Source organism: Mustela lutreola, chromosome 12 (assembly GCF_030435805.1).
Source record: "Mustela lutreola isolate mMusLut2 chromosome 12, mMusLut2.pri, whole genome shotgun sequence".
NCBI classification, from domain to species: domain Eukaryota; kingdom Metazoa; phylum Chordata; class Mammalia; order Carnivora; family Mustelidae; genus Mustela; species Mustela lutreola.
In genome coordinates this window covers 55,580,121-55,604,161 of record NC_081301.1, presented here as the reverse complement: position 1 = coordinate 55,604,161, position 24,041 = coordinate 55,580,121, and positions in this window count along the sequence as shown.

The following is a 24,041-nucleotide window of genomic DNA, read 5'->3' as shown; positions in this document are numbered from 1 at the left end:
AAGCCTCTGCCTTCGGCTCAGGTCATGATCTCAGGGTCCTGGGATCGAGCCCCCACATCAAACTCTCTGCTCTGCAGGGAGCCTGCTTCCTCCTCTCTCTCTCTCTCTGCCTGCCTCTCTGCCTACTTGTGTGCCTCTCTGTCAAATAAATAAAATCTAAAAAAAAATCTCACAAAAAGAAATCACTGACTCCTAAAGTAAAACTTTGAAAATGTTTGGGAAACTTTAATTTCCATACCATTAATTTTAGAAGCTGATAATTAAGTTCCATGAAAGTGTAAAAGAAAATCTCTGGATTCCAGAAATCAGTCCATACTAATTTTAGATGTTTGTTCTTCCCTGGTTGATAAATGGTTGATAAATGAAAAGTCTTGCAGCACATTAAATTGGAAACATTAAAGTTTATTTTCCAAAATTAAAATATCTTTCAAAATTATTTCCAACAGCTTTCTCTCCCAGCAAGTACATGCACACACACCGGTGGAGCACACAGGGGCACACACATGTACACACACACACACACACACACACACAAAATCAGGCTTTGTCTCTTATTTCCTGGAACTCCAAGTCATCCTTGCTTCTTCTGTTAGGGTCCGTGATCAAAGGAATGAGACTGATAGAAAGTGAAGGTCAAGCAAAGCTTTATTTCGCGCCAAGCATCAAGAATCAAACTGACCAGTCAGGGCTGTCTCTTATGAAAAGGCGATGACGATGATCCTGACAAGGTTACTCCCAAGAAGGCCGCTCCAGACGAGGCTTCTCCGCAGATGAGGCCACTCCCCGGTCGGAGTCACTCCCAAGAAGAGGCCGCTCCAGACGAGGCCACTCCCAGGACGAGGCTGCTGCTCCATGAGGTCGCTCCCCAGACAGGGCCGCTCCCAAGAAGAGGCCACTCTGGATGAGGCTGCTCCCCACGACGAAGAGGCAACGATGACAGTGACGATGACAAGGAGGACAACCCCGATGACACAGACTCTGCTCCCCATGACGCCACTCTGACAAGACTGCCACCCAGAGGAAGCCACCGCTGCAGACAAGGGCGCTCATGGCTCGGGGTGGCAAGGCATTTTGCAGCGAGGCTGCTGGCAGCTAGGGGCCGTTGGTGTCTCAGGACCACTGGCATCTCGGGGCTGCAGGGGTCGGGACTGCTGACAGCTGGACCGCTGGTGTCTTAGGACCACTGACGTCTAGGGGCTGCAGGTGCAGACAGCTGGACCACTGATGTCTCTGGACCACTGGAGGCGGGGCCGCAAGTGGCTGGAGGCTGCAGGCATCGCCACAGGCGGCTTGAAGCTGCAGGCGGCTCGGGGCCTCCGGAGGCTGGAGACCGCCGGCAGCGGTTATAGCTCTTACAAGAGCTGTTACAGCTCCTACACTCCACCGACTCTTCCGCTCCCATGGACTCTTCCTTCTGCTCCTGCCACAGCTCTCCTGCTCCCCTGACAGTCTCGCACACCAACCTTTATGGGGTTGGTTGAGTTCCGCCCCTACACAGGTGGCCAATCGGATCTCAGTTCACCCTAGTGGATATACGCGCACCCCACTGATTGGATGTTTCCACCCAGCCTGCCCCGCCCCTACATCCAGGGTCCACAAGCAAGTTCCTCTGGGAGGGGCAGGCCCTTACACTTCCTTTCCTGTACCGCACTAAATTTAAGGAAAACATTCATTTAATGATAGCAAAGACATACCACATTCTTCAATAACCACAAAACTCCTTGAAAACTATGAATAAATGAATGTATGCAAGATGGGGTTGATTTCATCTTTTTTAGGCCTGTGACTTTTATTCCTGCCCAGAATTTGGTTATTGCTTCTGCTTTCCTTTTGGATAGAAATATGATAGCTTCATAGGGAAGGAATGGAAACAGAAATGTTTGCATACCACACTACACACAGTCACATTTTATATGATAGTTACATACAGGACTATTTTATAGGTAATTTGAAAATATCAATCATATATATTTTTATTATATTTAAATATAAATTGCTTGATAAATGTGGACATTAAGGTGATATAACAAATGTGACAATAACAGACAGCTCATGGAAAATGCTCTTTGAAATTATTCTGTTCTTTAAAAACATTTTTGAAAGCACACTGTGTGTCAGTATACTAGATGCTTCTCATGTGTGATTTTATATAAATCTGAAAATATCTTTAGGATATGGGCATTAGTATAGATAAGGAAAAATAAGGCTTCTAACATTTTGGTAACTAGCCCAAGTGCTTAAGTGAAGGAACTAGTATTCAATTCTAGGACTTTCTAATTCTAAGTCCTACACCCTCAAGAACTTTATCATGTTTCTGAGGAGATCACTACTTTTTTGTTTTGATCTTAGATTTCTAAGTGCTTTGATAATTATATACCAATTACTCTACCCAAAAGCTAATCTCCCTATAAATGATCTTTAGTATAAGTATAAAATGGGGATCTAGGGGTACCTGGGTGGTTCAGTCAGTTGAGTGTCCAACTCTTAATTTCGCCTCAAGTCATGATCACAGGGTCCGGGAATCAAGCCCTGCATCTGGCTCCTTGCTCAGCAAGAAGTCTGCTTGAGGATTCTTTGCTTCTTCCTCTGCCCCTCCCACTCCTGGCTCATGTGGTCTCTCTCTCTCTCTAAAAAGTCAAAACAAAACAAAAGAACAAAAAAAATAAAAAACTGGGGGTCCATATTGATTCACTTTCAAAGAGACATTTCTTTTGCTCTTGGAGGGAAAAAAGCAATGCTTTTTATTTTCTGTACCATCTATTATTTCCTCTTTGTCTTCTTCCTGAATATAAGAACCATTTTTCCTTCACAAACGCTGAACTCTCCCTTTTAATAATCTTATCCAAATATAACATCTTAAATGTCACATTGTAATCATTGTTACAACATTGATTGCTCTGTTCTTTTTTAAAAATAAATCCTGGATTCAATTCAAGAAAACTCAATATATCAGCAGTAAAATATATAAGTGAGTTTTTCAAAAAATTATCATAGTTCTTAAGCAAACAAAATTTAGATATAGAACATAATACACACCACATACCTGACCATGTATTTTTCATCACTTTTTTTTCCCTTCTAATGTCCATCAATTGGTAGAATAATGTCATTGTTGTATCTGTGACCTGGCAGATTTTATAAAGGAAAAAAATAAGAAAAATTTCATCCAATATACCATGTTTGGAATGCTGTGCTGTCTCAGCCTTTATTGAATAAGTTTCTAGTCCAGTCAAATAGTGGTGACTTCTGTTTATCACCTTTTCTCTTTGCCCACTATCTTATGCTGGATAAAGCGGACTTCTCACCTAGGTCTTTCGCACAGTCCCTAAACTGCTCTTAGTCCCTGCACTGGATATACATTTGGTGGCCCAGTCACAATGTACCATAGTTCTATTACTCAGTACACTATGGACAACTTTAGAAAGATTACATATCAGGACTCCCTACTCTCCCCCATAACAAAGGAACAAGATTGTTATGGTTAAGAAGTTTTTTTTCATCCTTCCTTATGATGCTTTCATTATTCCTGGGAGCTCCCACAGTTGGCTTGTTCAATTCAAACCTGAGACCCTTTCAAAAAATTCTTTTTTGCTTAAGGTAGAATCCTTATAGGCGCATCTCTCTAAGACATCCACTTCCAACCATTCTGTACACAGATACTTAATTTATCCTCTTAATTTCAAAATGGTCAAAAGTTAAACAGTCTAGGGGAGCTCAAACTGAAAGAAGAATATTATTCAGAATCATAGTATGTTAAATATGAAAATAGAAAGATATGAACTTGTGACATCATAAAGAAATATCTTTTCCATTTTTCTCAGTAAAACTGGCACAATTGCAGCAACACAGAGTTTACCACCAACACTAATGAGTACTGCTTGTGTTCTCATTCCCTCTCTAATAGCATTCATTCTTCACTAAAAGGGAGGAGGGATGATTCCATGCCATGAGGCAGGAAAATTCAGATTAGGTCTGGAACTCCAAGTTATTATTTTATATTAAGATTGCTTTCAATAATGATAGGGAGAATGCTGAGGGGAGGGGAAAGGCAGCCCTTTAAAGAGTCTGTTCCTATCCAAATTAAATAATTTGAAAATAGTATTAAAAAGTAATAGGGAGAGACTGGGAAGATGACAGCAGAGCAGGAAGACCTTAGGCTTTCCCTGTCCCACAAATACAACTAGATAACAATCAAACCACCCTCAATACCCCAGAAATCAATCTTAAGAACAAGTTCCACAACTAAAGGTAGAGAAGAGACCGTATCAAAGAAGGTACGGAGTACGGAGATACTCTGAGAGAGAAACAAATCATGGCTGCTGTAGCAGGGCCGGAGCCACAGTCATGGAAAAGGGCGAGGACAGACTAGCACACAGAGAAGTCCACAAGGGAGGGGAAATACCCAAAGCAATTGGCTTGGAAAGTGAAAGCACCTGAATTTCATGAGTTCTTGCAACAAGTGGAGCTTAAAGTCTGGAGTTTTAAAGATTGTATTCCTGGGTGCCTGGGTTGCTCAGTTGGTTAAGCCACTGCCTTTGGCTCAGGTCATGATCCTGGAGTCCTAGGATCAAGACCCACATCAGGATCCCAGCTTTGCAAGGAGTTTGCCTCTCCTTCTGACATTCTTGCCTTTCATGCTTTCTCTCATCCTCTCTTTTGTAAATAAATAAATTTTTTAAAAAATATTTAAAAAAAATAAGCATGCTTGGTTCTGGGAGAGCTTGGAGGACACTGAAGAGCCTGGAAGACATTGGGGCTTCTCTTGGAGTAAAGACAGGGCAAACAGCCCTTGGACATACAGCTAGAAACAGCAATCTAAAAAGAACCTGGGGTGCAGGGTCAGGAGATTTGTTAATCATCTTGGAGCATGTCCCAGGGAGGCAGTGTCCATGGAGAGACCCTTCAGCGAATAAGGGAATTGGCAGGTGTCATGTGCATCCCCCACTATACTCAGCATAAACACAGAGCCACCTGTGGAAGCCAACATAGCATAGTAACTTTCTTAAACTAAGATGCCTGCCCCAAGCAGAACTGCCTTCCTAGTTATGCTTGCCTCATTCACAGCATGACGGGACCCTCTCCCAGAAGACTGGCCCAAATCCACACCATGTTTCTCAACCCAGGAGTTTTGCAAGGCCTCATTTCCAGTGGCAGCGGTGACAGGTCTCATTTCACAATCAGACCAGAATACACCTCATTAAGACTCACTACATTCAAACCAGAGACAAAACACTGCACAAACAAAAAGAAAGAGAACCTCTGCAGATGACTGGCCTGAAAGATAAAGCAACGAGGACACAATAGCAGAGTGCATGCAACACACACTGAAGATAGTCCTGGAAGAACTAGGCCCTGGGAAACAGGGGACACTACTCTGTAGGCAATATAGGACCTCTTCTTCATAAAGCCATTATCCTCAAGAACCAGAGATGCAAGTGACTTTCCCAACACACAGAAACAGGAACACAGACTTAGACAAAATGAAAAGACAGATGAATTTGTCCCAAATGAAAGAACAGGACATGGCCACAGCTGGAAATCTAAGAAAAACAGTTATAAGTGACATGTCTGGTGAATTTAAAGCAATGATCATAAGGATACTCAGTGGACTTGAGAAAAGAGTAGAGGACATCAGTGAGACCACTAACAAAGAGAAAAGGAATAATATAGCAGAGATAAAGTGTTCTATAAATGAAATGAGAAATATGATTGATGGAATGAACAGCCAGCTGAGAGAAGCAGAGGAATAAATAAAGGAAATAGGAAGTGGTCAAGTTGAACAAAAGAGAGAAAAAAGAAGTATACAAAGTGGGAATAGATTTAGGGAATTCAGTGACTTCAAGTGTAACAACATGTACAATACAGGAGTTCCAGAAGAATAGAAAAGAGGACCACCCAAAAAAAATTTTTGAAGAAATAACAGCTGAAAACATCCCTAATCTGAGGTGACAGATATTCATATCCAGTAAGCACTGAGAACCTCCAACAAAATCAACAAAAGTAGATGACACCAAGGCATATCGTATTTATCACTAAATATAATGATAAAGGAAAAACTATTACAAAATAAGACAGTTACATAGAAAAGAAACCACCCTCCCAGCCAAAATAAAGCTAGCCGTGTATTTTTCAGCAGGAATTTTCCAAGTCAGAGAAGAGTGGCACGCAATATTCAAAGCACTGAATGGAACAAACTTGCATGACTTGCATCTGAGAATACTATCCTGCAAGGCTATCAGTCAGGATAGAAAGATAAATAAAGAATTTCCCAAACAAACTAAAGAAGCTCAGACCATTACACCAGCGCTGCGAAAAATATTAAAGGGTCCCCTTTGAGTGGAAAAACAAAAAACGACAATATGAAGGTAGGAAACACGAAGCAGTAAAAATGAATATGTCTAAAGAATCAATCAAGAAATTAAAAAAATAAAAGTTTGTAAAATATGATATCATATACCTAAAATGTGGGGATTGGAATAAAGAATGGATTCAAACTTAAATAACCATCAACTGCATATAGACTACTATACATAGAGGATGTTATATAAAAACTCAATGGTAACCATATATCAAAAACCACTAATACATATGAAAATAATGAAGAGAAAGAAATCCAAATATATTATATAGAAAACCAGTAAACAGAAAGAAAGACAGAAACAACAACAAACATGCAATAAAATGTCAATAAATATTTATAAATAATTGTTTTTAATGTAAAAAGACTGAATGCTACAATAAAAAATAGGATGATGGAATGGATTAAAAAAAATAAAAGACCCATCTATACGCTGCCTACAAAAGACTCATTTTAGACCTTAAGATACCTGGAGATTGAGAGTGATGGGATGAAGAAACATCTAGCATGTCTGATGATGGCAAAAATGGATGGCAGAAGAACACTGGAGTTGCAATATTTATATCAGACAAAACGGACTTTACAGCAAAGACTGTAACAAGAGTCAAAGTAGTGCCTTATATAATCCAACAAGAAGACATAATAATTTTAAATATTTATGCACCCCACATGGGACCACCCAAATCCATGAAATAGTTAATAGCAAACATGAAGGAAATAACTGATAATAACTTTAACATTTCACTTATATCAATGGATGGATCATCTAAATAGAAAATCAACAAGGAAATAATGGCTTTGAATGATAACTGGATCACAGGGACTTAACAGATACAGTCAGAACATTCCATCCTACAACAGCAGAATACACATTCTTGTCAGGTGCACATGGAACATTCTCCAAAACACATCACAGACTAGGCCACAAAAGAAGCCTCAACAAATGTTAAAAGACTGAAGTCACACCATGCATCTTTTCTGACCACAATGGTAGGAAACTAGAAGTTGATCAGCAGAAAAAAATCGAAAAAGACCTCAAATACATGAAAGTTGCATAACATGCTACTAAAAAATGAGTGAGCCAACAAAAGAAAATGTAAGAAATAAAAAAGAGGGGCGCCTGGGTGGCTCAGTGAGTTAAAGCCTCTGCCTTCGGCTTGGGTCATGATCCCAGGGTGCTGGGATCGAGCCCCGCATGGGGCTCTTTGCTCAGCAGGGAGCCTGCTTCCCTTCCTCTCTCGCTGCCTGCCTCTCTGCCTACTTGTGATCTCTCTCTCTCTCTCTGTCCAATAAATGAGTAAAATCTTAAAAAAAAAAAGAAATAAAAAAGAAAAAGAAGAAAATATCCAAAGTACGTGGAAATAAATAAAAATATAAACACAAAGGTCCAAAGCCTTTGTAATGCAGCAAAAACAGTTCTAAGAAGGAAATTGATAGCAACACAGAATTACTCAAGAGGCAAGAAAAATCTCAAATAACCTTACACATAAAGAAAATAAAAAATAAATAAATAAAACCTTAAGACCAGCAAAAGGAGGGAAATAATAAAGATTAGAGCAGAAATAAATGACATAAAAACTAAAAACAAAACAAAACAAAAACCCACAATAGAAAAGATCAATAAAACCATGAGCTGGTACTGTGAAAAAAATCAATAAAATTGATAAACCTCTAGCCAGACTTATGAAGAAAAAAAGAGAAAGGAACCAAGCAAATAAAATCACAAATGAGAGAGGAGAAATAACAACCAACACAGCAGAAATACAAACAATAATAAGATCTTATGATAAACTATATGCCAACAAATTGGACAACTAGAAGAAATGGCTCAATTCCTAGAAACATAAACTACAAAAACTGAAACAGGAAGAAATGGAAAATTTGAACATATTGATTAGCTGCAGTGAAATTGAATTAGTAATCAAAAAACTCCCAACAAACAAAAATCCAGGACCCGATGGCTTCACAGTTGAATGGTACCAAACATTGAAAGGAGAATTAATAGCTATTTTTTTCAAACTATTCCAAAAAAATAGTAAAGGAAGAAAAACTTCCAAATTCATTCTATGATGTCAGCATTATCCTGATATCAAAACTAGATAAGGCACCTCAGAAAAATAGAACTACAGGTCAATTTCCCTGATGAACAGAGATGCAAGTCCTTAACAAAATACTAACAAACTGAATCAAACATTAAAAAAATAATTCACCACAATCAGTGGGATTTATTCTTAGTTTGTAAGGGGGTAGTTCAATATTTGCAAATCAATCACAATACATTTAGAAAAGACATCATTTCCTGTGTCATTTTAATAGCCACAGAAAAAGCACTTGACAAAATACAAAATCCATTGATAATAAAACCTCTCAGCAAACAAGTTTAGAGGGAACATATCTCAACATTATAAGGACCATATATGAAAAACCCACAGCTAACTCCATCCTCAACTGGAAAATACTGACAGATTTTTCTCCTAAGGTCAGGAACAAGACAAGGATATTCATTCTTACCACTTCTATTCAACATAGAAGTGGAAGTCCTCACCACAGCAATCAGACAAAAACAAAAAATAAACAACATTCATATTGATGAGAAATAAGTAAAACTTTCATTATTTGCAGATGACATGATAATATATATAAAAATCCAAAAGACTTGTTAGAACTGATCAAGTCAGTAAAGTCACTGTATACAAAAATCAATGTACAGAAATTCCTTGTATTTTTATACACAAATAATGAAGCAGCAGAAAAAGAAATTAAGAAAACAATCCCATATATAATTGCAGCAAAAATAAACCTGACCAGGGGCGCCTGGGTGGCTCAGTGGGTAAAGCCGCTGCCTTCGGCTCAGGTCATGATCTCAGGGTCCTGGGATCGAGTCCCGCATCGGGCTCTCTGCTCAGCGGGGAGCCTGCTTCCTCCTCTCTCTCTCTCTGCCTGCCTCTCCATCTACTTGTGATTTCTCTCTGTCAAATAAATAAAATCTTAAAAAAAAAATAAAAAAATAAAAAAATAAACCTGACCAAAGAGGTGAAAGATCTGTATTCTAAAACCTATAAAACACTAATGATAAAGAAACAAAAACACAGAAGACAACACAAAAAAAATGGAAAGATGGTTCATGTTCATGGATTGAAAGAACAAATACTTTTAAAATGTCTACAATACTCAAAGCAATCTATACATTCAATGCAATCTCTATCAAAATACCAACAGCATTTTTCATAGAACTGGAACAAACAATCCTATAATTTGTATGGAACCACAAAAGACCCTGAAAAGCCAAAGCAATCTTGGGAAAAACAAAACAAAACAAACCTGGAGGCATCACAGTTCCAGACTTTAAATTATTTTACAAACCTGTAGAAATCAAAACAGTGTGATCCTAGCACAAAAGCAGACATAAATCAATTGAACAGAATGAAACTCAGAAATAAACTGACAATCAATCAATCATGGTCAATCAATCTTTGACAAAGGGGGAATGAATATCCAATGGGAAAAGGATAGTCTCTTTAATAAATAGTGTTGGGAAAACTGGACAACAAGACCCAGAAGAAAGAAATTGGACTCTTTTCTTGCACCATACACAAAAATAAAGTCAAATTGGACTAAAAACCTAAATGTGAGAACCGAAACAATAAAAATCCTATAAAAGAACATAGGCAGTAACCTCTTTCACATTACTGTAGCAACATTTTTTGTAGATATGTCCCTAAAGCATTGGAAACAAAACCCAAAAAATAACTACTGGGATTACATCAAAATAAAAATCTTCTTCATAGTGAAGGAAATGGTCAATAAAACCAATACACAACCTATAGAATGGAAGAAGATATTTGCAAATGACATATCTGATAAAGGGTTAGTATCCAAAATATATATAAAAAAGCCTATCAAACTTAATACCCAAAATATGAACAATCAAATTAAAAAGTGGGGAGAAGACATGCACTGATATTTCTCCAAAGAAGACCTACAGATGATCAACAGACACGTGAAAAGATGTTTATTATCACTTACTTTCAGGGAAATGCAAATCAAACTTACAGTATGATATCACTTTGTACCTATCAGAATCACTGAAACCAACAAAACAAGAAACAAAGGTGTTGGCAAGGATATGGAGGAAAAGGAATACTTGTGCACTGTTGCTAGAAATGCAAACTAGTATATCCTCCATCAATGTTCAAGGTTCCTTAAAATTTAGAAATAGAACTACCTTAATATTCAGAAATCTCACTACTAGGTTTTTATCCAAAGAATACTAGAACACTGGGGCACCTGGGTGGCTCAGGGTGTTAAGCCTCTACTTTTGGCTCAAGTCATGATCTCAGGGTCCTGGGATCAAGCCCCACATCCGCTCTCTGCTCAGCAGGGAGCCTGCTTCCCCCTCTTTCTGCCTGCCTCTCTGCCTACATGTAATCTCTCTCTCTGTCAAATAAATAAATAAAATCTTAAAAAAAAAAAGAAAACCAGAACACTAATTCAAAGAAATACATGTACCCCTATGTTCAGAGCCACATTTGTTTACAATAGCCAAGATATGGAAGCAGTCTAAGTGTCCATCAATTGATGAATGGACAAAGAAGAAGTCATATATATATATATGTCTATATATCTATATAGATATATAGACACACACACACACACGTGTGTGTGTGTATATATGGCTATAAAGGAATATTACTTAGCCATAAAAAAGAAGGAAATCTTGTCATTTGCAAAAATGTGGATGAACATAGAGGGTAAAATGTTAGGTGAAATAAGTCAGTCAGAGAAAGGCAAATGTCATATGATTTCACTCATGTGAAATTTAAGGAAAGAAAAAAAAATACAAACAACATAAACCCAGACTCTTAAATATAGAGACCATATTGGTAGTTACCAGAAGGGAGGTGGGTGAAATAGATAAAGGTGATTAAAGAATATATTTTTCATGATGAGCACTGAGTTGTTAAATCAGTATATTGTACACCTGAAATTAATGTAACACTGCATGTTAATTATATTGGAATTAAAAAATAGAAAGTAATTGGACATTATGAAAAGTAGTTGAATCTATGAAGGGCCATAAATTCATAATGCTACTGCAACAAACAAACAAAATCAACATAAAGTATTCAAAATAATAACTGAATATTTAAAATGATTATTATAATAGGATATACTTATGCTGTCATTAATTTTTATAAATGGACAGGAATTCACTAATATATGAATATCAAAATTATTCTAAAGGCACTTGGTATATAAATATATATGTTTATATAAGTAGATAGATATGTGATTTATAGGTCATATTTACCTCTATGCCTGGAAAAATTTAATCCAAAATTATTCTGTATAAGCAGGTGTGAATATAGGCACCAGAAAAAAACTGAGAAAAGAATGTTTAATACCAATCACACAGAGTATTTCAATGATATTTTATTAGGTTGATAGGGCTGAAGCCTAGACTCAGCCTTTAACAAAATATACTGTCTTCCAGTTCTGGAGGCTATATGAGAAATCAAGGTATCTGCAGGTTGGGTTCCTTCTGAACTCCATGGAAAAGAATCTGTTGCAGACCTCTCCTCCAGCTTCCAGGGGTTTTCTGACAATCTTTGCCAATTCTTGGCTTATAGAATCATCATCTCAATCTCTTTCTTTACCTTTAATCTTTCTATGTGTATTTCTTTGTCTAAATCTCCCTTTTCGATTAGAACATCAGTTATATTGGATTAGAGCCTTCCATAATAACTTCATCCTCACCAATTACATCTGCAGCAAACTTACTTCCAAAGAAGGTCACATTCTGAGGTATTGGAGGTTAGGACTTCAACATACAAATTTGGAGAGGAATATAATTCAACCCAGACATCCAGTGCCATAAATATATGTCAAAGGAGCAAAATGTGAATAAACTGAATGCTGACTATAATTAAATGTTCTTATATCAAATTAATGAAGTAACCTACAACAATTAAAACTGCAAATGTGATGGCCTCACAAAATGAGATCATTTATTTGTAAAAATAGTTCCTTTTTATTACTGTGAAAGTTGTATATATATGAGATAAATGATTGAAAGGAAATATTTTTTAAAAAACATTGAGGGTTAAGGCAAAGAGTTAAGTGTGAATAGTTAAAATTCCTTTCATAATATTTATTTAATAGTAATGTGAATATGGAAAAGGGAATGATTATGGTAAAGCATGGAATATGTTTTTCCTGGAAGAAACCTCAGTAAGCCACTCCTGATGATAACTAAATCAAAATTAGTCATTGGGGAGCAAGGGGAATAGACTTCTAATGGCAGGAACACAAGTTGAGTTCATTCAATTTATTTGAGAAGAATGTGTTATTCTTTTGAAAACTACCTATACACGTATAAACTCCATATAAGAAGCAGTAACTACTGTGCATGGATGGGGACAACTCTCTTGCCACAGAGTGTCTGAGTGACCATTTCAGTTTGAAAGTGATGTGGAAAGTGAAAGCTGTTCTTGCCAGCTTAAGGATAAGCAGTGGTTTCAAAAGTCTGCATAACCGTCCTGTTATTCCAACACCTACCCACAAGAGAGAGTGAATTCATGGTGACAACAGGTATTTTTAACTAGGGTATAGGAACAAATATCACATGAATTAATACTATGCAAGGTTTCTGCCCATGAAATGGATGTGCCATTACTTGTATACCCTCATGCCTGAAATACACAGGTTGTTCAGTGCTAGTTATGGTCCTTCCACCAACATAACAAATCAGGGTCATCATCCTCGTTACACTAATTCTATTGGGTATTTGAGTAGCCTGTATTTTTGCATTATCCACAGAAAGAAAATGTACACATCTTTACATGTGTAAATAATTTTTTAAAGATTTTATTTATTTATTTAACAGAGAGAGATCACAAGTAGGCAGAGAGGCAGGCAGAGAGAAAAGGGGAAACAGGCTCCTTGATGAGCAGAGAGCCCAATGCAGGGCTTGATCTCAGGACCCTGAGATCATGACCTGAGCCAAAGGCAGAGGCTTAACCCACTGAGCTACCCAGATGCCCCTACATGTGTAAAAAATTTTAAAACATTTTTTTAAATTTGAAACAACTTTATATTCACAGAAACGTTTACAAAGAGTTCCCACATGCCCTCCAAGAGTAAGAGATCAACATCACTATATTACCATTAACTAAATTGAAGACTTCATTTCGATTTTACTATTTTTTTTCAATTAAGTCTTATTACTCTTCCAGAATTCAAGCCTGAATGCCACATTAGATTTAGAATACATAATTTTAAAATAAGTATGGTGTAATACTTTAAGAAATAACTTATAACATAACCAGAATGTTGATTAACTCCTAACATTAATAATTTTTAAAATATATGCTATTCTTGTTGCTGTTATTGGTATTTCCCTTTTCACAAGAATAAAAAAATAATGCAAAACTACCCAAAATATGTGATTCATTTTCATAAGTCATTCTATTTTCTGTTCTTGGATAAATATGCTTTTTCAAAATTTATATAAATTATGGTTGTAAGAAAAAGTCTCACAAGCATATAACATTCCAAAGTTTCAGAAAATAATCATTAATGATGTCCAAATGTATCATGTATGTGCAGATAAGGGTTAAATGTATCACTCGTAATACAAATGTATTTGTACATTTGTTACAAATTACATTTGTATCTGCATAATAACAGAATATACAAGTACGTTGGCTTATAAAAATCACCGTTAAATTTTCTCCTCCCTTATCTTTCCCAAAGAAATTAGTCTATAGTTATAGAACCTCTGGCATTAGGTCACCAATAATATTAGTGCTGACAGTCCTGATTCTCTTGGTCTTTCCTTTTCTTATACTTCCATTGTATAGGGTAGCTGCTGAAGATTCCACCATAGTGACCAATCTCAAGAAAGAATAAAAGAGGGAGAGGTTGGGTGATATACAATGCTTACTTCAGGAAGTGAAACTTTCATAACAGCTCCCAAGGACTTCCACTTACATCCTATTACTGAGAATATGTCACATACCTACCCTACTTCAACACAGAGACTAAAAGACACTGTTTTGCTTTTCTAACACTCATGGTGTAGACTGGCAAAGCAAACCCAATATGAAATGATGATTGTATTAGATAGTCAAACTTGTCTGCCACAATGAAGAAATCGGTTAGTTAATTTTAAAAATGTGACACAGATTCTTAGATTAGTAACATTTGCACAAGTACATTTGTTACATCCCAGGTCAAAGAGCTCCAAAATACCAACAGTTTAATAGCAGGGAATTCTTTTTTTTTTTAAAGATTTTATTTATTTATTTGACAGAGAGAGATCACAAACAGGCAGAGAGGCAGGCAGAGAGAGAGGAGGAAGCAGGCTCCCTGCTGAGCAGAGAGCCTGATGCGGGGCTCGATCCCAGGTCCCTGGGATCATGACCTGAGCCGAAGGCAGCGGCTTAACCCACTGAGCCACCCAGGCGCCCCAATAGCAGGGAATTCTATTTCACTTGTTTTTTTTCAAGGTTCCCTTTTCTTAAGGTATTTCTGTGAATATCCATTTGTCATCTACTAGACCACATACTCTTTAAAATTAAACAACTCATGTTAGATAAAGTAACCTTCCCTTTAGGAAACTCTTAAAGATGGGATGAGATAGATATGATTGCACATAAAATCACATATAAACTTGGCATTTGAAATTCAAATACATGCCTTAATTTTCAGAATTATTTGAAATATATTTATATAATTTACTATTTTTTGATGATTACTCCATTTTTTCAGTAGTGGAAAATATCATCTAGACAGTCTGAAGTAAATTCAATCTAATCTGGAATACTTTTACAATTTTTTATATGTAATCTTGTCTAATAAAAAATATCCTGTAAGCTTTGTAGTCCATGGACTTCTCCACCACACCCCACTCACCCTTCATGCAGTGTCCCAGTGTGCTACGAAACACCCAACAACAGTGGAAGAGGAACACGATCCTGCTTAGTAATCAATGTGCGTATTGAGGATTGTCAGGGCGCAGGCTATTTCTATCTCACTGGGGCTAATCCATTACTGAAGCAACAGCTTCTGTTCCATTTATTTAAACGTTTCTCTGAGTGCATGAGAAAATACCCATTTTGTTGATTTGTGGTACTTGGTAATCTTTAAGCGCACATCTGTCCCTGCAGCGCAAATTTCTAGGCATGAGGATTCTCTTGAGCTTTGACTGTCTTTTGAGTGTTTATTGATAACTGAATTGTGATCATAAAACTTCCACAATATGTGGAAAACTTAGAAATAAAAGAAAACTGAAAGACTGTTTACTTTGGATTATTTCACTTCATCAATTTATTCACCATTCAACTATCCATTCAACTTAGAATTTCAAAAAAATTTCCAAACATTTAACTTATGGTGCAAATATGTTATAAAGAAATGATTAACAAGTTATTAGAAGACTATGGTACTACAAAGATCCATCTATAGGATATGGTAATATCTTAGATATTATAAGATAATTGTAATATAATCTAATAAATTATAAGATCTATAAGATATGGTAATATCACACAAGAAATGTCACTCTCTTATAAACCAAATATAATATAGCAAAGGGAGATGTAGGAAAAATAACTGATTTCATTACCTTGGTATATGAATGGCAGAAAACAGCTCTTCTATTCACACAAGGATATTGAGAGGACCTTAATATGTATGGAATAAATAACTATTTGAGGTTGGAAGAATATTTTGGGTTCTCTGATTAAAAATTAGAAGAGTCCAGAACAAAGTTCACCTTCAAGGTATCTTTGATCTCCAGGGTTAGGCACTATAAACCTCACCTATTAAACTAAACATCTTAATGGAGGAAAAAAAATTACCATTCCTTTCAATCCTAGCTAATATGTAAGATGTCTATAATTTTGTCACTCATTGAATTAATTAATTCAGTATATGGAGGAAGATCCAATGATTCCTTGGTGCCAAGATATCTATGGAACCCAGAAACGAGTAGGAAGTTTCCTGTGCTCATTTAGAATTTAAAAATTCTGCAGCCTCAGAAGTATTAAGAAGCAATTCCTAAGAAAAATGTTTGCTTTGAAAGCAAAGATTTTATTTTTAAGCTTATCCTTTCCTTTTCTCATGATGAAATCCCATCTGTTTGCAGGTCCCTTAATAATATCTCAGGGAGTATAATTTTTTTATGGTGAAGGAAAAAGAATGGAGAAAATAGGAGTGAATTGGACACTATGAAAGGCCTTACCTCATACACAAATTTCTGCAAAACTACTCATTGAACTAGACTTGAGATATTGCATTGGCTTTTTTTTTTTTTTTAAATGTCCAAGTATATCCTTTGGTCACTATACTGTCCTAAACTTCTGTGATCTAATCTTTTGTGTTCTCTACATGTCACCTGGAACCCAAACACCCTGCATTAAAAGAGTTAAAGGAGAGTTCTGGTAGCCATATCACGAGCTGTTACTTGGTTGATTTAATATGAGAATATCAAACTTCTTTCTCAAGGATTCTAAAATTATATTCAGAATCTGATATAATAAGCACTTATTGAGCATCAACCATCTGTCTGACACTAAACTGGGAAATGCGGAAAACGAATAGATACACTGAACATGACTCTTTAAAAGGATGGTTTCAAATTATACCGTGCATCAGATTTACCCACGGCTTATATTTGTAAGGTAGATTTTGCCTTCTGCTAAGATGTTACAATTCAGTAGATCTAAGACTGTCCCCAAGAACACCTAACCCTGGTGAATTTGATGCTAATATTTTTTAAGCCATGTTTTGAAAATTACTGACCTAAAAGGGAGAAATAATATGCATGTACATGATGAAAACACAAGGTAAGCTAGAATGTAAAGCTATAAAAGGAAAGTAATCTGATTAGTGGAAAAGAGGCTGTGGAGTCAGGAGACCTATATTTAAATCTTGACTGTCTCTTATTAGCTGTAAGAACTTGAGGCTGATATTTAATTTCTCCAAATTTTAATTAACTCATTTAGAGAGTAGGCAAAGTTATTTCTTAGGATTATTATGGGAATGTTGTAAGGAAATGTACATCAAATGCCTAACAAATACAGAAGTCCTACCCTTTCTCTAAAGGTTCTCTTCCTTCCTTTTCCCCATACAAATAAAGTAAGTAAAGTGCTAGAAGTCAGAGACTGTAGACATCACATTTTTTAAAGGTTTCATCTATTCCTAGAGGCCGAGTAATCCTGAAGATAGAGAGAATCCAGTAGTCATGTATTTACAGTGGAAGCTGACCAAACTGGACTAACTGTTAATGCTTTTGACATAGTAAAATATTTTAAAAATCTAAAACAGAAACTGACAGGCAAAGGGACAAAAAGATAACTTATAAGGATATATTGAAACACAAAATCACATCCTTATACTAATCTGGCAAATCACAATCTTCCATGAATTGTAATAAGTAGGAAATTAGATGATAAGCAGCAAGGAGTGCAATATTTATCAGAGGCAATGTAAGATTTCAGAAAGCAAAATGGCACCCCTGGAAATACAGATCTGTGCAAGTAAAACTAGATCAATATTTTGTAACTCAAATCAATATGTAATTTGGCAAGCCATCTAAATATTTGACCCTTTGAAGTGAGAAAGAAGGAGAGAGGCACATAGCTGAATTCCACAGCTTTCTTTTCAGAGGTGAATTTGCACATGTAAGGTGAAGGAGGGTAAGTCCAAGCAGCTTGTCCAGTGAGATACAACGGATTTAATTAGCTACGTTAAAAACCTCAAAGAGCCCTTAAATTTCTTTCAACAAATTTAGTACCACAGATTTTATAAAATCCAGCATTAAATCCAAGGCAGAAGTATGAAAGTAAAAGACCCACTTCAGCTTTAGAGTGACTGAACAGAGGTACTATGAAAAGCCTACCACAACCAGCCACCTACTTACAGACATGGAGAAAGTAAACATAATCATTAAAACGTTTGAAACAGAGTCTGCTGAGGCAGGAAAATGGATCCTTCATGCAGGCCAAGATCCTAGGAAAAGTGAAGATTGATTATGAATGGGATTTCTGTCACCACTGATAGACTTTAACAAAAATGGGAAACACATAGCTAATGTTAAAAAAAAAATACTTGAATACAGAAACATCTGCAGGTGATTAGACTTGCTAGATTTACGCTATTTGTATTATGAATTTGAAGGTGATATCTTAGGAAATTAGATCTGTGAGAATTTCCTTTGGATTTACTAACTACATTTTAAACAACCAAGAGTTGGTGCCAACACATAGATGCAACAGAATGTGCTTGAAGCAGAAAAATTATGAAAACATTACCAAATAAACCAGCATCCTTTCTAAATGATGATGTTTTAAACTTCTTTTGAATGTTTCCAACAGGGAAGAGCCACTCTTGCACGTGCCTTGGTTCAAGACACAGAAAGCCACCCATGAATCTCAAAGTGCTAGAAGTTGCACTACTTGGAGCTTTGGGTCTGGTTTGAATAAAAACCTCTACAGCTATCGTTTCTATAGCTCTAGTTATTTGGAGCAAGTGTTGTATCTCTGTAACTCATATGTTACATAACTTATGTTCTAAGGCCAGATATAATGAGCTACTTTGAGCTAGCCAATAAAAAACTGAGGTTTGCTAAAATTCTGGTGCTTTAAAACTACCCAGAGCCCTTCAGTAATTGTAGGATTTAATGGGAAGAATGTTTTTGTTAAATATGTTCACCTTGTGGCAAGGCAGCTGGTTATGTTAGAAATAATCTACTAATGAAGCTACCACACAAATTATGATCTTGAACTTCTAGGCCAAGTCATAACTGAATATACCCTTTATGCTGGATAATTACATGGACATATTATTGAGATAAGGGGACTACTGTTCTGGCACTGTGATAGAAGATGAACTAATCTTACTTTGGACCAGTTTTTCTTTGTTAAAAATGAGACACAATGTGGTGGTGATGTCATGATGGGAGACTAAAACTTTTTGGATCTCTGAAGATCTCAAGTCTGCATCAAAATTGGCAAAGATGAATATGATGTACAAGGTTGAATGACACTTAAGTCTTGATTACTGGGGAAGAATGTTTCTTAGAAGTGTTTGTCTCAATCAGCCCTTTGTGCTTAATATAGTAAAGATGGATTTCTGACCACAATGTATGAGACCTTCAGAAGAAAAATGATAGTTTGTGCACCATTTGTTCCACAGCAGTTAAGTACTATTTGTTTTAAAAAAAAAAAAATCAGAGCTTTTAAAATGGGAACAACTTGACAAGAACTCATGATGAAATTTTTAGACCATTAAGACAGAATATAATAAAAAAAACAAGAAAAGAACACATTAATTTCTATTCACTACAGATAATTAAAGGTGAAGAAAAACTCTTGAAGATCATCTTAGTACAGCATGATTTTCTTTATTTAAGATTCAGTTACTGAAACAAGTACTGCTCTTGTTTTGAAAAATGTTGAGAAAAAAAAAACCTCTTAGAGATAAAGTGATTGAAACCTTAGCTAAAGAATACTTGTTATCTTAAACATTACTTGGAAATGGGAATTAACCAAGATAAAGCAGGAAAAAGAAACAAACTACTTCTACCTACAGTTTTGATTTCTTTTTTTGCTTTATGGCTACAGAGTATAATCTGTGAAGAATTTAATGCAGGAAGTTCAGCAATCTTTCATTGACATTATTCCATTTAAATCATTTGCAGTAATGCTTAAAAAGGTAAATCATATTATCCAAACTTTGAAATCTAAGACAGAATGTGAATCTCTTAACCCCTCTGACACTGCTTTACCAATTGGTCTATGTACTGTACTTGTATTGTGTCTCATTTCTGAGTGGCATAAACCAAATACCAATATTTAACTTTGAAGATAAATACTATTCACTTTTTAGATTCTTGGTGGGACTGACATCTTTGTATTTAAAAAAATCTGCAGAAAATATAAGAATAAATGTTACATTACAGAAGATTTTTTTCTTCCTTGTACTTACATTCTCCAGATTTTCTCTGATGAGTATGTATTATTTTTAAGATCTATCAAAAAAATTGTCATATTTATCGCCTGGAGTATCATAGACATCCAGTAAGCTGTTGCATTTGTGAGGATTAAGATAGATTATCTGATAAGAATGCCAGATAATATGAAGAGAAAAGCAACACATATACCTATTTCTAAAGTACCTCTTTGGCATGTTTGCCTGAGACTGATTTCTATTTAGAATATTTTATATTTGCTCATCATCCTGACCCATCATTAAAGGTAGAGTGTATAAGACAGTGTGTTGCAGAGGTTCTGTATTCTGTATATTCTAAAGAATAGTTCTCAAGCTGTGCACTACAGAACACCAATCTTGTAACATCCTCTGAGACAAAAATCTGAATTGAAAATTTGTTGGAATTTAATTCTAACCTTTTGAAGGATCATCATTTTATTTTGAAGAGTTTTAACTCGATTTGTCTACGAAAGACTGTGAAATCTTTAATGTTTTTGACCATCTAACTCCCCCAAATATATTTACCTATAAGGTTTGTTTTTTTTTTTTTTTTTTTTTTTTTTTTTTTTTTTTTTTTTTTTTTTTGCAATCAGCAAGAGGTTTATTGTTGCGCAGGTACCGGCGGGTGTTCGGCAGCTCCAGCTAACCGAGCACACCGACCGGAGTGAAGCGGGGTCTTTTATAGGAAGGTACAAACAAGTTTTGGGTGGGGCGCAACTGATTGGTTGACAGTTAGAACTTTTGAAAAAGGCATACGTGGAGTTTGCTGATTGGCTTTGGGGACCCGCGCGCGGGAAGAGAGAGGCGGGAAGGGGGAACAAGCTGATTGGTTCTGAGGGCCAGGGAGGGGGAACAAGAACCTATAAGGTCTTTTATGCATGATAAAAAACCAATAACATACCACAGACTGGTATTCTGAGACACACTGCAAATGCATACTCTAGAGAATGGTCACAAAAGGGAAATGAGTCTTCTTGGACATTTTATGAAAGGTAGTAAAAATCTTTTTATTTTGTCTATGTACAAGTTAACTGAAAGAAAGCACAGTATCCATTTCTTGAAAGTATTAAATATGTGAGCTACATTTAATACTCTATCAATTTCAATGTGAAGTAAGCAAATCATTGCATCAATCTCCTAGGAATTCTTCTCAGTCATGTTTGTCAAAACAGCTGATCAGCATTATGGGTTGTGAGAAGTTGGTGAAATGACCATTATAAATTTAAATATTTCCTGTGCTTCTGAATTACTGAATAGAGTTCACTGTGAAGCACAATTATAGTTCAAATGCAAAAATAACTAAATTCTATAGGCCAAGGAATTTCATACCTAGTGACTATTACTGGAAGTTTACAATCCTTACTACTAATCTTCTCATTAAGAGATCAAATTGGTTTTTGAAGTAAACATTTTCATTTTGTTCTTCTAAATACTCCTGTGTTAGGACTCATATGTGCCAGACTTAGCAGAGGATTTGCCTTGATCAATACTACTGGAGCAAGGGAAAGATTGGTCCAGTGATTAATTTCATGTTGTACTCATGGGAACAAAACAGCTGAGTGTATTTGTCTCTATAATCCCTTTTCCCAGATGTAATTACAAACGGAATTGATCAACTCATGTGTTTCTACTGAGGCAGAAGTGGGCATAGGAGAATTGCTAGGGTGTGTAATAACTTAGTACAGATCATCGGTCCTCAGGGCTACAGGGAATTGGATATTAGAATCTTATTTTAAAAGAAAACACTTTTTATTCCTCAAGTTTCTTCCTTCTTGTCAAGGTTAAATAACTTTCTCTTCTGGCATCTTTGTAGTACCTTGTGAAGGAAAGCTAAGAACTGGATGTTTCAGTATGCCAAAGTTGGAAGAGCAGGTTTGGGAGACAGACAGACTTCCCTGAAGATACTTAAGTTGCTACAGACTCATCTTCTTGGTGCCTCAACTGTCTCAGCTTTCTAATGTGGACAGGGACATACAGCTTGTGGAGTCACTATAAGGATCACAAGATTATTTTTGTAAAGCAACCAGACATTTCCAGAGAAGGTGTAAGCAATTCATAAAAGCCATTCTGTACATTTTAGATATTATTTTTGCTGTGTAGCTTGTATACCCCTTCATGACAAAATGTGTATTTATTATGTGTGTCTTATTTTTTTTTTAAGATTTTATTTATTTATTTGACAGAGAGAGATCACAAGTAGGCAGAGAGGCAGGCAGAGAGAGAGAGGAGGAAGCAGGCTCCCTGCTGAGCAGAGAGCCCGATGCGGAACTTGATCACAGGACCCTGAGATCATGACCTGAGCCGAAGGCAGCGGCTTAACACACTGACCCACCCAGGCGCCCTATGTGTGTCTTATTAAGCAGCAAACTAAACACCCCAAAATATCTGTCCCAGGCATCAACCTGTTCAGCCGGGCTTGCACACCAAATTAAGAAAGGGAATGTCAATTGGATTAAAATCCCTACGTGATATCTTCAGTCTCCTTAGAAGTGTCTCCATGTCCACATAATTAGAGATACTGAAATCACACACATCAGTCTTCACTCAGGAATATGATCAAATATAGGTCCAAAACAAAGAGTTAGGATCTAAGTGCTTTGGCTACCTACATTACCTTTTTGACATTTTAGAAAAGTGAAAGAGATCCAACTATGTTGCTTAACTCATCTATTTTTGAAAACTTAAACTTGAATTGTTTTTCAAATATGCACTTCCTGCATTTAGTAATACCTTGCCCAGCTCCGATTCATTATAATGCTACCATCTCTGAAGATTTCCTAAAATACTTATATATGTGTGTGTCTGTAATACACCTTTCCCAAGTTTGAGAGACCAGCATACCGTCTCATCTAATGAGAGCCAGAGCTAGTATGGCAGATTGTGCTGTAAATTTTCTGCCAAGAGGTTTTAATGCACTATTCTACAAATCTCCTCGGCCAATGAGCAGTTCATCACACCTCTCTGATGTGAGCACGTTCTGCAATGTGTGTTTTCATGCCACAGAGGCCTTCCGTCCTGCCATTTATTTTGTACTGGCCAACAGTTTTGATTTCTAATATCTGATAAAATTTATACAGATGAGAAGTTATACTTGCCACAAAAAGCCATCCTTCTGGGTGTTAAAATTCAAGGTGTACAAACGCTCATAATGTTTGCAAGACAATGAGTGGTGAAATAGAATAAATTCCGTAGGCATTAGGTAGCAGGCAGAAACAGTCTGACATTGTAAAGGGCATCATGTACTTCACTGAATCCTAATAGAGAATGGATAGATACACCAAGACAGAAGATGTGGACATGGTCCCTCATGGTTCCAAGGGATCTGAAGAGAACGAAGGAGCCTGCCAACAGAGGAAAAATGTATCTTCAATGGAGACCTTGCTATAAAGACTGTCCAAAGTTCCGATTCAGTTAAAACATCCACTATCAGGTTTCATCCCTCTCCCTCTGTCTCTCTTCCCTCCCTTTCTGCACACACCCACTTCATTCAGCTTTCAAAAAAGAAATGTAATCATAACATAACTGTACTCTTACTCATTTTACTTTGATATCAAACAAAATCAGGACGTGGAAAAATAAGTGCTATATTTATTTAGTTCTTAAAGTTTGCCTTTACAAACAAAATGATATAAAACGATGAATCTGGGGTTCCTGAGTGGCTCAGGTCGTGATCTCGGGGTTCTGGGAT